Here is a 13,214-nt window from a genome sequence, read left to right as displayed (position 1 = left end):
TCTCAGAGATTAATACGAGCAAAACAAAGTCAGGCTGTTACAGCTAGGGACTCTTCCACTTAACTTTTGAAAATCATCCATTTTCCAAACACCTGTGAGAACTTCTCCTGCTCCTGGGAAGAAGAGTGGAATCATTTCCAAGTAAATGGAGCCAAATTACACATTTACCAAAATTATCTAAGGCTTAGATTAGCAAGACATCATTCAGTGCCATTCCCCTACTGAAAGCTGTATCAATACTGTTTTTCAAAGGACACTAGGGAGGAAAATTATCCAACAACTCAACCAGGCATTACAAGTGCTACCACACATCTAAACTGTATCAGCTGCAACAGCCATCGCACTGCTCCTCTGACTTCCCATGTGTTAAGAGTGCAATCCACCTTTGCTAGCAAGGAACTCCACAGAGATTTTTTCCCTAGCCTTTTTTAGCATCAGCTCTAGAAAAAATTCATGCCAAATGTGAAATAAGTCTGAGTACACATTAGAGATGTCAGCAACTCAAACAGTATTTGCCCTCCACTCCTACAGCTCATCTCATAGTCTTGCTGCTCAATTCTCTTGAAGCCTTTTGGAAAATAAACACAATGTCTCTTAAAAAACTTTTCAACTGATAAATGTGATGACTACATGTAATGTTATAACAGCCTACCAGTAAAGCATATCAAAAGAATCAGTTAATGAAAATCGCACATAGACTGTGACATTCCAGTCTATTCATTTCTAGAACATCATCAAGGGCTAGTTTGATTACTTTCCCCTCACAGGCCTGTCCTGATTTCATCTGGGGTAGAATTATTTTCTTCCTAGAAGCTGGTACAGAGCATATTTAAGATGAGAATAATACTGATAACACACTGATGTTGTAGTCATTGTTGAGTAGTGTTCACAGCAAGTCAACAGCTCTTCAGTTTCTCACCCCAGTGAGGAGGCTTGGGGTGAACAATAGGCTGGGAAGGGATACAGCCAGGACAGCTGACCCCAGCTGGCCAAAGGAATATTCCATATTATATAGCATCATGCTGAACGAAAAAAGCCTAGGGAGAAGCAGTGGCCTGCTGCTTGGAGACTAGGTGGGCACCAATCAGCAGGTGGAGAGCAATTACACTAATCATCACTTGTTTGTATCATCTTTTTCAGTTGTTATGGATGCTGAATGTGAGAAAGCAGGCAGGGAGCACAGAGCCTGTGTGAAACTAAGTCACACAAGCTTCTCACTCTGGCCTGAGAAATCATAAGGAGGAATCCAAACAGTCCTTGAAGATGGAAAACAACCTTTGCAGGTGTTGTTTGGATCCTTGTTGTTTACCTGCAAGAAACAGTCACAGGGTGTTGTTCCCAATTGTCCAATGATGGTGATGTGTTGGTTTAATGACCAATGAGAGTTTTACCTCTTGGACCTGTCTATAAAAGAAGATCTGGAATAATAAAACTTACTCTCTTGTGCAACCCAGAAGAGAGTCCATGTCGTGCTTCTCCATTCCCAATATAGTGTGACAGTTGTTACTATTTTACCTTCCTTTTTAGTTCTCCTGCACTGTCTTTATCTCAAACCAGGAGTTTTATCTTTTTTCCAATTCTCTTCCCCATCCCCCTGGTGGGGGCGGGGAAGTGAGGGAGTGAGGGAACAACTGTGTGGTATTTATCTGCCTGACAGGTTAAACCACAAGGGCCTTCATTATAATCATAACTTAAAAAACTAAAGCTAAGTGCCCGACAGCACAAGGGAAAAAAAGCAAACCAAAAAACAACAAACCAACCAACAGACCAGGGGGGAAAAAAAACTTCCACCACCAAACCCACCCACTTTTGGCCTCAACTTTTTGACTTCAGAATTCCTGGAATGACAAACAAAATAATACAACAAATAACAGAATGAAACAAAAGATGACAGTGTTACAGCTGGTGAGCTTTTTCATAAAGCATTAAAAATGCATGCATTGTGCATCTAGATGATGGCAAATCCGCCTCTAGCATTAGATGCAGAGGCAAGAAGTACTTTGTCCTCAAAATCATGCTGCACAGATATGCTTCTCTTGTAAATTGTTTACTACATCTCTTGCTGTGACCATGCACAGTAACTGGAACATCACAGTTAGAGATGGACAGGATAAACAAAAGCAACCTGACCCACCAAGAAAGCATCTGCCAGCACTCAAGCCATTGTTCTGCACAATATCAAGGCTTGAATTCTGACATAATCCCCTGACATCTTGGGTGATGTCAGCATGAGCAGCTATTAGAATGAAGAATGATCCCCCATAAGACATTAATTCAGAAATAATCGATGGTCTCACAATATGTATTTCTCCCTTAACATTCTCCTAAATGGACTTTTAATACATTTGAGCCAGAAGGGAAAGCAGGCCTTTTAAGAAAGCTTGTGATATTTTTGTCTTGTGCCAAAGCCTTCTGAATTTTTAGCTTTTCCAGCTCCTTGAAGTTTAATTCCACACTTGTGCTTTGATATAATAAAAGCTCCTCATTCCTTTCCAAGGATGCTCAGAGCTTTAACAGTACAACTAAGCAAAACCAACCTACAGATTTTACCTTCCCCCAGTCCTTCTCACCCCCTCCCTCAATTCCCATTTAAGGAGAGAACGTTCTCCTATCTGAATCCATACCTAGTAGTTTGGCAGAGATGAGCATCATGGAAAATAAGGAAAGAAGAAAGCAGGGAGAAAAAAAGAGATCACCTCCCCATTTATATTTCAGCCTTGAAAACTTCTGCTCCAATCCTTTCTAATAAACAACTTTCTAATATACAACAATTTCTTGTCCTACCATCCTCCAATAAACTCAGTATCTGGGAAAATTTTTCTAGCAGTTTTTTTCTCTAGTAAAGTATTCAAATCCTTGCTGCCAGTTAGTTTTGATATCTACAAATATATGAAGCATGCACAGACACAGAACCCTGTTACAACTCCTTGACCAAAAATATGTTTTAGTGTAAAATCAGAGTCACAGAACCACAGATCATTCACTAAGAGCAACATCAGCAGTGAAAGAGATCTAGCTGATATTTCATGGATTCCCATCCTCACAGCTTGAAAATTTAAATACCTGAAAATGACCTAGAAATAAAGTTAAGCAAAGTAAAAAGGTAACTTCTGAAAACTTAAGTCTACGCCACAAGGCAACAACATGAGTTTGGACAGAGCTGCAGCCACTAGATCAAGTCATCAAAAGGAAGAATTTAGACGCTGAAAGATATCTCTAAATGTTCATCAAGTGCTAATCTCCACCATGAAAAGAGTTCAAAGACGTACAGATTCTCCCTGCTTATTGATTTTCTCACCAGGGATCCATAATGGAAGAATGATACTGGTCTCATGGAGTATTATCCACCCTTACTTAGCTGTCTTCAGCAACCACAGGCTCAGTGCTTGGATACAGACACTTAGTTTCTCAAATTTCTCTGCTGACACAAATTCTGCAGCAAGAGCGTGAAGGCAGTGCAAGGACCATTCTCTGATGTTTACTGTGTGAACAAATGTAGAAATCCACACTGCTGCACAGCAGGAGAGCTCTTTCCCTGGGCTATAGGTTTTTTCCAACAGGATGGTATGGTATTTCCTCTATGGTTTGTCTGCCAGGAAAGCAATTTCCTATTTTTGTCCTCTTATGAGCTAGTAGAAGCTGGCATTGATGGAGTCTGGGAAGAATGAGAGGTTGGTTTGCTAGTGGTTTAACCAAACATGTGTTTACAATTATCCCGTTCATCCCTGTCTGTGCGAAACTGTCTTTTTTGGAACGTCCCCATGGTCCTTGGATTTGGCCTCCAAAAAAGCTGAAACAGACTCACTAAGAAATGTATTTCTTAGTGAGTCTGTAATGTTTGACTATTACAGCTAGAGCAACAAAACTATCCAATGGTTAATATTGCAACCAATAATGTAATTGTTGGGCATTAAGATCAACATAGCTGCTCTACTTGTTGCTGTTGGCCTAAGGATGACAGTTCAACAGCAGGAGAGTAAGATAATAGGAAAGCCTCTTGCAGTCTTCCCCTGGAGTCCAACAAAAGAATACAACAGAAACAGGGTACTCCGTTTCTTTCTCAAATATTCTACAGCATCTGCCCACAAGAAGAGAATGCAGAGATAACCATGGTGTTCACAGTGAGTTTGTCTAGGGCACTCATCACTTCTGCATCCAAAGACCGTGACTGTAACTATTGTCCCAAAGCACTTTTCAGAAATACATAGCACAATATAATCAAGACTTCCAACCCCCCTCACCCTCTCCCCAGTTCTCACTTTAGGAAAGAATAAACAGACTGTTCCATCATCATGTGGTAAAAGGGGAATTTCTCACTGCTGATCCCTTAGCCAAGAAGAGGTCAAACTATTCTAGAAAATATGCCTTATCCCATTGCAACTGAAAAAACATAATCTCGAAGACAGCAGTCTTGAAAGTTGCAGAGGTCCAGAAGAAACATATTTCACCTCTCTCAGTATCAATGAGGTAGACTTTCACACCATGTGCCTAGATTATTGCAGATCTAGTTTGGCAACCCACAAGTTTAATATAACCTGTAATTTTATTTCATATCATACATCAGAGAACTACACATTTTCCTCTACCATTTACTCACTCCAAAATCATCATTTGACACACAGGGATATAATGACTTACCAAAGGTTTCTGAAAGGATTCAGGAAGAAGGTCCCTCACACTAATTCACAGCAGTAGTTACATGTTATCCATGATACAGGAGAAGGTGTCCTACTCTGCTAAAAAGATCATCCATTTTAAAACAACTGATCTTCACGACAGCTTTTGCATTCAGGAGTGGTAATCTGCATTCCCCATGGGTTAACTAATTGGGATGCAATTAGCAGGTTTCATTAAAAACTCTCTTGACTTGTAAATGAGCATTAGTGTTGGGCTTTGAAGAACCCATCCTTACTCATACTGACTATATTTTTGTTTGATCCACACCTGAGTCTCTGGTCAATGCCACTACAGGTTGATTGCCTGTAAAAACCCAAGCAACAGTCATAAAGCTGCTGCTACCTTCTAGCAGAAAGTGACTCACACAGTGCTCATAATTTCATATTTTTTGTGACTCCTCACCATGAAACAGAATTCCCTGGTCTTTTCTGTTACAGGTATCAGGAAAGACAGAACTGTTCACAAGGGCACTACTCTAAAGCAGAGGATGAACTTGCAATGCCTTCAGTCCTGAAATCCACATCCATATGCCCTGTATGAACTGATCCATTTATGACTTACGAAAGATCCTAGGAAGGCAAAGAGGGAAGGAAGTCTTCAGTCAATGGATGCACAATAGTGTGAATGTGAACATCACTTTAATAATGAGTTTCAGGATACCTTGGCACTGATATTCAGTGTTCCTATGTACATTTGAAGTCCAAGAGCTGCTAGAAACCATCAATACCGTAATTTCCAGATTATTGGACCCATACAAAAAACATAGTGTCTGTCTGTCTCTCTGCATATGTACCTGCTGACAAGATGGCATCCAGGGGAATAAAGCATATAAGAAAAGGGAATGCTGAATATATCCAACCAAATCTTATAAAGTCAGGCTATTCTAGTTGTTTCATCACTGAAGACTTCAAGTGACTGTTTTTGGACAGGACACCTTACACTGATCAACAGTTTTCTTTAATGATGCTCTCATAGTGGAATCTGGCTTTCTCTCCACATTCCCGATGCAACAGAGGAGCCATATTGAGCTAAAGAGAGAACTGCTGTCCAATTCAACAGATGGCATGAGAATGAAAAAGACCTGGCATGGGACTAGTTCAGAAGTGCACAGTTCAACATGTATAAAGAAAGAGAAATCAGTGAGGTGGCATCTGTTTACTTCATGATATTATGTTTCAAAACAGCCACTGGTTTGGGAGAAAATATAATGGGAATCAAGACTATTTTGCCACATCCAAGTTTAGATTGCAAAATGCTCTCTGGACCAGCAGGCAATGTAGAGATAGCAAACCTGTAAATAAAGCTCAGTGTTAATAAAGGGATTCCTTGGCAACCTCATTCCTTGTAATTCCTAAAAAAGATTGTGGGGTTTCAACTTTTCGGTAAAGGATCTCCATTCCTAGATTTCCCTTGGTGAAGAGTTGCAACTGGTGTATTTTGGACATGGCCAGGAGCAGGTCCAGTTTCCAAGAAAAACAATCATAACTTCTTAGCCTGCTTTCCTACAGAAGGAGGCTTATGCAATCACACTGTAGCCAAGCCAATTGGCAAGCTGCATGAAAGCCTGACAGAGGGCAGAGGTCTCAGGAGTTATCTTCCTTGTTTATGAAAACACTGAGCCAGGTGGGCACACTTAAACACTGCACTGTGAACTGACATCAATACTCTCATAGCTGAGATAAATTCAAAGAAAAGCAGGCTTCCTTAGTATTAGTATGGACAAAAATGTTGGCACAAAGTGAAGAGAAACTTTTCCTCTGACAAACTCAGAGGTTTAGAATAAAAAGGCCAACAGAAAATAGTAAGGGGTTTCACCACAGTGTTTGCTGCAACCACTGAAATTTTTAATTGAGAAAATACTTAAATGCATCCAATAAATGTATACCACTGGGCATCAAAAGGCACCCCTCCACCATTTCAGTGGTCTGAAGAAGCACCTGAGTGCATTTCAAACACAAACATACACACACACTTTGCAAGACAGAACTGAGCTGGTAAAAGCAAAAGTTATACCTAGAAACTTGGCCTCATTTAGCACCATCACCTCCATAACCACATGCAGAGAGGCACAGCAAAAGGGAGCAACTGCAAGGTCCCATCCAGAGTGACACCACCCAGGAGCCCCTCAGTTTGCCTGCTGCAACTGCTACACGTACTTCAGGGAAGCTGACAGTGCTTCATAATCTAGAGGGACCATCTGCTCCTTCGGGGCTGTCAGAAAACAAATTCTCAGTGCAACACTCTGGCGCTGCTGGCAGAAGCAGTGCATGACCCAGCTATGCCTCTCCTCTGCCAGCTGGGAACTCCCTGCCTCGGAAGGATACTTTTGCCAGAAAGATCCAGATACTTCTTGCCCATTTACATCCCAAGCACAGATGAGAACATGACCAAAGAAAACCTTCATAACAATTCTTGCTAGAGTAATTTAAGCACTCGCAAGACAGAAGGCTGCAAACGCTTGTTTTATTCACAAAGCGCACACTATGCACTTCAGCAGAATTGAGATACTGAGATACATTTTGCATTTAGGCAGCGCTTTTAGACTATGCATTAAAAAACACAGGAATACGCTACTGAAATCCAGGTGTGGCTGTATGTGAGGATAAAAGCCAATTCACACAGTGCTAAGAGAGGGAATAGTTTGATTAACAAAATCAAGGAAAGCCATGGAAGTACAAGATCTTTAATATGTAGCCAAAGCAAACAAGACCTACTTTGAGACCCAATAATGTCCAAGTGAAGAAAATAAATCAGACTATAACATGGTAAAATGATCACCAGAGACAAGCATCAGAGTCTGCTGCTCTATCAGTTTACTGGTTGCAGTAAGGCTACCAAGCCTTACTCTGCAGGCTCTGCTGTTTCCTCTACACTGTGCTGAATTTTAAAGAGTCCAGTGTTAGAGAAAGAAAACCAAAGCAGCTCTGATATTAACATATACCTGTACAAAGGTAGCCAGAGGAATACAGCTCTGGAACAGCTTTCCTTCTTATGCTGCTCTGAGAGGTTAAGCCCTGGAGGAAAACTAACAACATGGGAAGAGCATCCCCTGCTTACATCCCGCACTCTGCCTCAGCCCCAAAATGATCATGAAGCACAGCCAGAGCTCTCATCTAAAGTTTCAAGCATATTTCCCCTTTTCCAAGCAGGTTTTCTAATCTCCATGTGTTTGTGATCGCCCTCATAACTCACTCCTTTTAATCCTAGGATTAGCCTTGTTGCCCTCCTCTGTGCCTTTTCTAGAGCCGTAAGTACAACTACTAGCCTCACAACACAGGAATAGATGGAGCTGGAGTGCTAAGCAGTGCTACACAACCCACAACATCTCCATTAAAACACATGAACACCTTTATGGGGCAAAAGAATTTCAGCTGCCCTTCAGAAGCATAACTGAAGGTGGCAGATGCCCACATCCCTTCTATCCTGCTTTGCCCCATCTCCAAATTCATTCTGCCTTAGTAAAGAGAAAAGCAAACCACATTCTTTGGGTCTGTTTTAGAAAATCCGATCAATACTGCTTTGACATACGAGCAACACATGTTCCCATTTCAACGAATGGGAGCATTTCAGCCAGACCACCACTTCAGATGGAGTGGGGCTCCTGGCTGCTGAATCAGCACTTTCCACCCTGCTGGCAATACGAAGTTATGCGACGCTTCAAAGAAAAGCGGGGAAAAGGGGGAAAGGGGTGGGAGGGGGCGATGACACTTAAGCAACAGAAGCAGGCAAGAGGATTGTGCAGGAGTTCATCTGCCAAACCAATTAACTGCAAACTGTTATAAAGACGCCACAGTTTCAGCCCGGGCTTGCAGTACCGTAGTTATACAATGAGAGCCATGCGTGCGCGCCTCTCCCCGGCGGGGAGCTGGGGCAGGAGAAGCTCCGCACCGCCCCCCAGGGAGGGTCTCCCGGGCTAGCGAGGGGCTGTCAGCACGGCCGGGGGCTCGGCAGGGCCGCTCTCCCGCGGGCACACGGCCGCCCGGCTGCCGCCGCACATCCCCGCCGCGGATGAGCAGGAAGGTGGCAGCACTCCGGGGTGGCATTTCTGCGACCTGTCCATCCGCCAGCCCTCCCGCAAACCCTAAACGGAGGGAGGGGAATACCGGGGAGTTTCAGCGGCAGCAGCACCACCAGCAGTTGGCGGGGCAGCTCCTCGCTCTCCAGCGCGGGGCGACGGGAAAGCCCGGCTCCCGGCACCGCCGGGGCGAGGCGCGCAGCCGGCGAGCAAACAAAACGCGGCAAGGAAGCCCCGAGACGGAAAAAAGGGCCGATCCCCCGAGCCCCGCGACCGCCGGCCGAACCCCGTCCGGCCCCGGGGGCTCCGCGCCGGGCGGGGCGCGTTCCCCGCGGGCACTGGGGGGGGGGGCTCGCCAGCGGCCCCAGGAAAAGGAAGTTTGCTCTCCTCCTCCTCCTCCCACCGGCCTCCGCTACCGAGGAGCCGGCGAGCCCTCACCCACCCCGGCCTGGTCTCACCCCGCTGCGGCTCCCCAGGGGCAGCAGCCGCCGCCCCCCTGCGCGCCCCGCGCTGCCCCCCGGCCCCTTACCTGCTGGGCGGGCGGCCGGCCGGCACCGTCCCCGCCGGGCGCCGCGCACCCGCCAAGTTTGGGGCGGGCGCAGAGGGTCGGGGGAAGGGTCGTGCGCGGCGGTGGCGAGGACGGGAGCGCGGGCAGGGAGGGGGATCCTCCGGGCGGCGGGGTGGAGTGGGGCGCAGGCGGGGGAGAGCGAGCTCTCGGAGCCACGCGCTTCAAAACCAACAATAACAAAAGAAAAAATTAAAACTGAAAAAAAAAAAATCAAATTAAAAATCAAACAATTAAAAAACAAACAAACAAATAAATTTAAAAAGTAAAAAAAAAAAATAATAAAAAAAAAAAGGTGGGGGGGGGGGAAGGGCAAAACACACCCAACGCGAACGGGGACGTTCGCGCCTCGGCAAGACGACCCCGGATTGCGGGAGGGATCTGCGGAGAAAACTTCTCCCTGCCTGTCCGCGCTGCTGCTGCCGCCGCCGGCTCCGCTGCTAACGGCACCCGCCGCCGCCTTCTCCCCTCACGCCCACCTGACTCCCGGCGGGCCCCGCCCCGCTCCCGCCCCCGCCGCACGCAGCCGCAGCCCCAGCCCGCTCCCCGCCGAGGGCAGGGGGCCGCCGGGAGCCCCGGCGGCCGCGGGCGGCGTGGCGGTGGCGCCCCTGCCCGCCCTCCCGGGTCCCGGGGCGAGCTGCTCTGGAGGCGGCAGATCGTGGGGCTGTGGTGGGACTCCTGCCCTCTAACAAAAGGTCGCTCGCAGGTAGCACCGGTGCGTGCTTTTCATGGGAAGGGCTGTTTTTTCTCCAAAATAAAATCAACGGAGCATATTCACAGGCGAGGCATTTGTACTTGGATTTTTTCTTTAACCTCGTCGGTGCCGTTGTCACGTTTTTCCTCGCAAAACTGCTCAGGGCAAGTGCCCCAGCCCCTCTTCCTGTGCTCCAGACAGCACGGAGCAGGCTCTCGGCATGTGCCAACTCTACGGCTGGGCTGTTTAGAGCTCCTCCGTACTGCAAAGCGCCCTGCTCTCCCGGCATCCTCAGGCTGCCACTAGCAGTCGTACGGACTGCTGCTGAGAGCTTCTGTGCACTGGGACCTTTGCTATTTCACCACTGTAGCTCCGAGCCATCCGATTTGCAAGTAGCTTGCAAATAGCTCGGACTGTGGAAAAGCTCTTTTAAGGGAAGCAAAGCTGCACGCTACTATTTTAAAACGTATTGACTTCCAACAAGAGCCGTCAGTCTATGAGGAGAGGAACGTTTACTTCACTAGACGCAAAAACACCTCCCATAAGAAAGTGGTCAGCCTTATTTAAAGAAATTGAGCCCAAGGAGAAGCGGGAGAAAGCTCTGGGCTTTTCCTCCTATACGGATACTGGTACACTACTGGGAGTATTGTGGCTGAGCGCCCGAGCTGGATATATTTCGAAACGTAACATGATACCTTCTTCGCTCTTGCTTTTTCTTCTACTGTGGCTCTTCTTTACTGTATGCAAAGGAATGCTCTTCTTATCAGCCTCCCCCTCCCGGTCCCCTTGCTTCCAGCCATGCTCTGTTCTCTGTTCTCACCACTTGCTCTCCCTGTTCAAGTCCTCAAATAATCTCTCTAGTTTGCCTGAGTGTGTCACCTCAGCCTCTTGGACCCACGTGTGACTCTGCTGCCTGCTCACTGATCACCCTGCTCATGGCACCAGCCCCCCCGGCTTCTCCTCGTCACCGTGCTTCCTTCGGCCGTCTCCACTTGATGCAGTGTTGAACGTTGCTCTTCAGTCTGTCAGCGCCACTGCTGCCTGTCCTGACCCAGTCCATTAGGAGCTTGTTCTGGGGGCTGTCACTTCCCAGCCCTGTTCAGCCCTCTCTTCCCACTGCTAGGCTGGTCTGGTCTTCCTTGCTGTGAACCACTCACTATTCACCCTGTGATCTTGCCTTTTGTGGGTCCAGCCTCAGAGTGCTGGTGCCTCACCAAAGGAGAAGATGTCTCTTGTCCAGAGTACTTGTTTAGTGAAAAGGTGAATGCAGGTGGTATCTGATTCTGCCTGAGATTACTCCAGAGGCAAGGAGATACCTACTCGCAGTAGGCTGGCATCACAGTCCCACATGCTTACGTAAGAAACTTCCTGCGCGTGTAGATCCTGCCCAGATTGGAAGGGAGCTCCAAAGATTACCTGGGTCAACTTCTTATGGGAAAGGGATGATGAGATTGTCACCCTGTCCAATTGCATCTTGAAAGCCTCCAGTTGTGGGGACTCCACCCCATCCCTGGGGATGATTTTCCAATGGGTGATTGTTCTAAATGTAAAAAAAAATATTTTTTTCAGTGATTCAAAATCAAGGTGAGACCTCTCCTTGTGCAACTTGTACCTGTTACCACTTGTCTGCTCCCTGTGCCTCCCTGTGAAGAGAAAATCTCCATCTTTTTTGCAGCCGTGCATTTAACTGTATGATTTGACCAGGGTTTGTGCAATAGGTGTCCAGTTTTTGCTGCTTTCGCAGAGCCTGCTGCTGTGGGCACGGCCAAGGACTTCAACACATGCCTCTTCTACACACTGTTTAATGCTATTTGCCCCGGCACATTCCTTAGCTGTGCAATGCAACAATTATACTTTGTCATCTGTAGTATTTCCACCCTAGAATATCAATTTACAGCCCTGCGTTACAGCGTGTCCTCAAAAAGTGAGAAGTGAAAGGGGAGAAGTTATATAACTGGTCTGGTGCTACAGAGCCCAGCCAGCCACCAGTAGGATTGCACTGCAGGGATGCCCACCTTCTAAAAACATCCCCTTCTTCCCCAAAAGTCCTGCTACCTCAACCTCTAAGGCAATTTACATGCTGCATCTCAAAACCAGACCACCTTTGTGACCATGATGCTCTGCATCCAACACTGAAGGGATAAAGCTGAGGTATTTTTGAAGCATCATTGCAGGCAGCCACCTGGCTGCCTTCCAGTATGCTCTTTCTTTGAGTGTGCTCACTGTTTCTCATATATAAGACTGCTGATCCATCAGTTAATCATATTAAGTACTTAAAATTAACTTTTAAATTATTAATGCATGAGAACATATCCATTTGCCATGTACATTATTATAAAGGATTAGAGTGTGTACACTGGGTGCTATTAACATTACATTTTGAAGACAGTAAATTGACTTGTATGGAAATCTGAAGACTTGATGGATTCCTCAAAATATGCCTTTAACAATGATAAAATGTTCAATTGAATTATTATTAAGCATGTGTCTGTACTTAAATTTCTTTCTAAAACATACAAAAATAAGCAACTGATAAAGTCTTATTAATATAATATTTTTCATTTTGTGATGGTTTGAAAAAAATAGATACACATGAATATTGAAAATACTCATCTGACAAATAAAAACACTAGGAAAGATATGTTTAGTTTCCTAGACTACAGCTGTATCGTTCAAGACAAAACTGTACTGTCATAAGATCGTTTATCCAAAATAGCACCACTAAAATGGTTAAGTGGAGAAGAAGCAATGCATCTTTTCACTAGCAGTGAAGGACATGATTATCTTTTCTCTTAAATAAAAAATCTCTGGAAAGACCCTACACAATGCTGTATCATGAAAATAACAGCCCAAAATGCTGATATTTTCTCTAAGAAGAAAGATCATTTTCTGGAAGAAAAAGGACACAAGAAATAATGTTGGCAATAATGTCCTCTGAATGTAAATGCTATTCCTACTCAAGGATAATAGAAAAATTAAGGCAAACAGCCTTGGCAAATGCTTAATGCCTTCTGAACTTTGTGCCTAGGAGAAGTTTGTCCTAGCTCCCTGATTTCTTCTTCTTTCCGCAGTGGCTGTGGTTTGGGTTAGAGAAGACAGATTCCTCTGACCCATGATGGAAGAAGTGGATGGAGGAACTAATGAGACTCTCTGGCTGTGCTCAAGGGAATCCAGGCCACTGGGGGAGAAGAGGACAGGGCATGCAGTCCCCTCCTAGCTGGAGAGGGTCTTGCTGCTCTGCAGCTTCCAAGCTCAGAGCCTGT

At 45.6% G+C, this 13,214-nt stretch overlaps 1 protein-coding gene across 6 annotated transcripts in view; it reads right to left on the bottom strand.

The window, feature by feature from the left end:
* The window catches only part of GRB10 (growth factor receptor bound protein 10), a 146,725-nt gene extending 136,955 nt beyond the window's left edge, over positions 1-9,770 (bottom strand). For 2 of the 6 annotated variants that reach the window (XR_015289517.1, XM_086898436.1), the window contains exons 1-2: positions 9,581-9,755; positions 9,222-9,419 (exon numbers count right to left, since the gene is read on the bottom strand). The gene's annotated coding sequence lies outside the window, so the exon portion shown is untranslated. Of the gene's footprint in view, positions 1-9,221; positions 9,456-9,580 lie in introns of all 6 variants that reach the window. The other 4 variants (XR_015289462.1, XR_015289524.1, XM_086898266.1 and 1 more) reach the window with 4 other exon arrangements.
* Positions 9,771-13,214: the final 3,444 nt, after the last annotated feature.

The sequence above is a fragment of the Cyanistes caeruleus genome, chromosome 1, assembly GCF_971803275.1.
Source record: "Cyanistes caeruleus chromosome 1, bCyaCae1.hap1.1, whole genome shotgun sequence".
In the NCBI taxonomy this organism is placed as follows: Eukaryota; Metazoa; Chordata; class Aves; order Passeriformes; family Paridae; genus Cyanistes; species Cyanistes caeruleus.
This window is presented reverse-complemented; position numbering and strand designations above follow the sequence as displayed.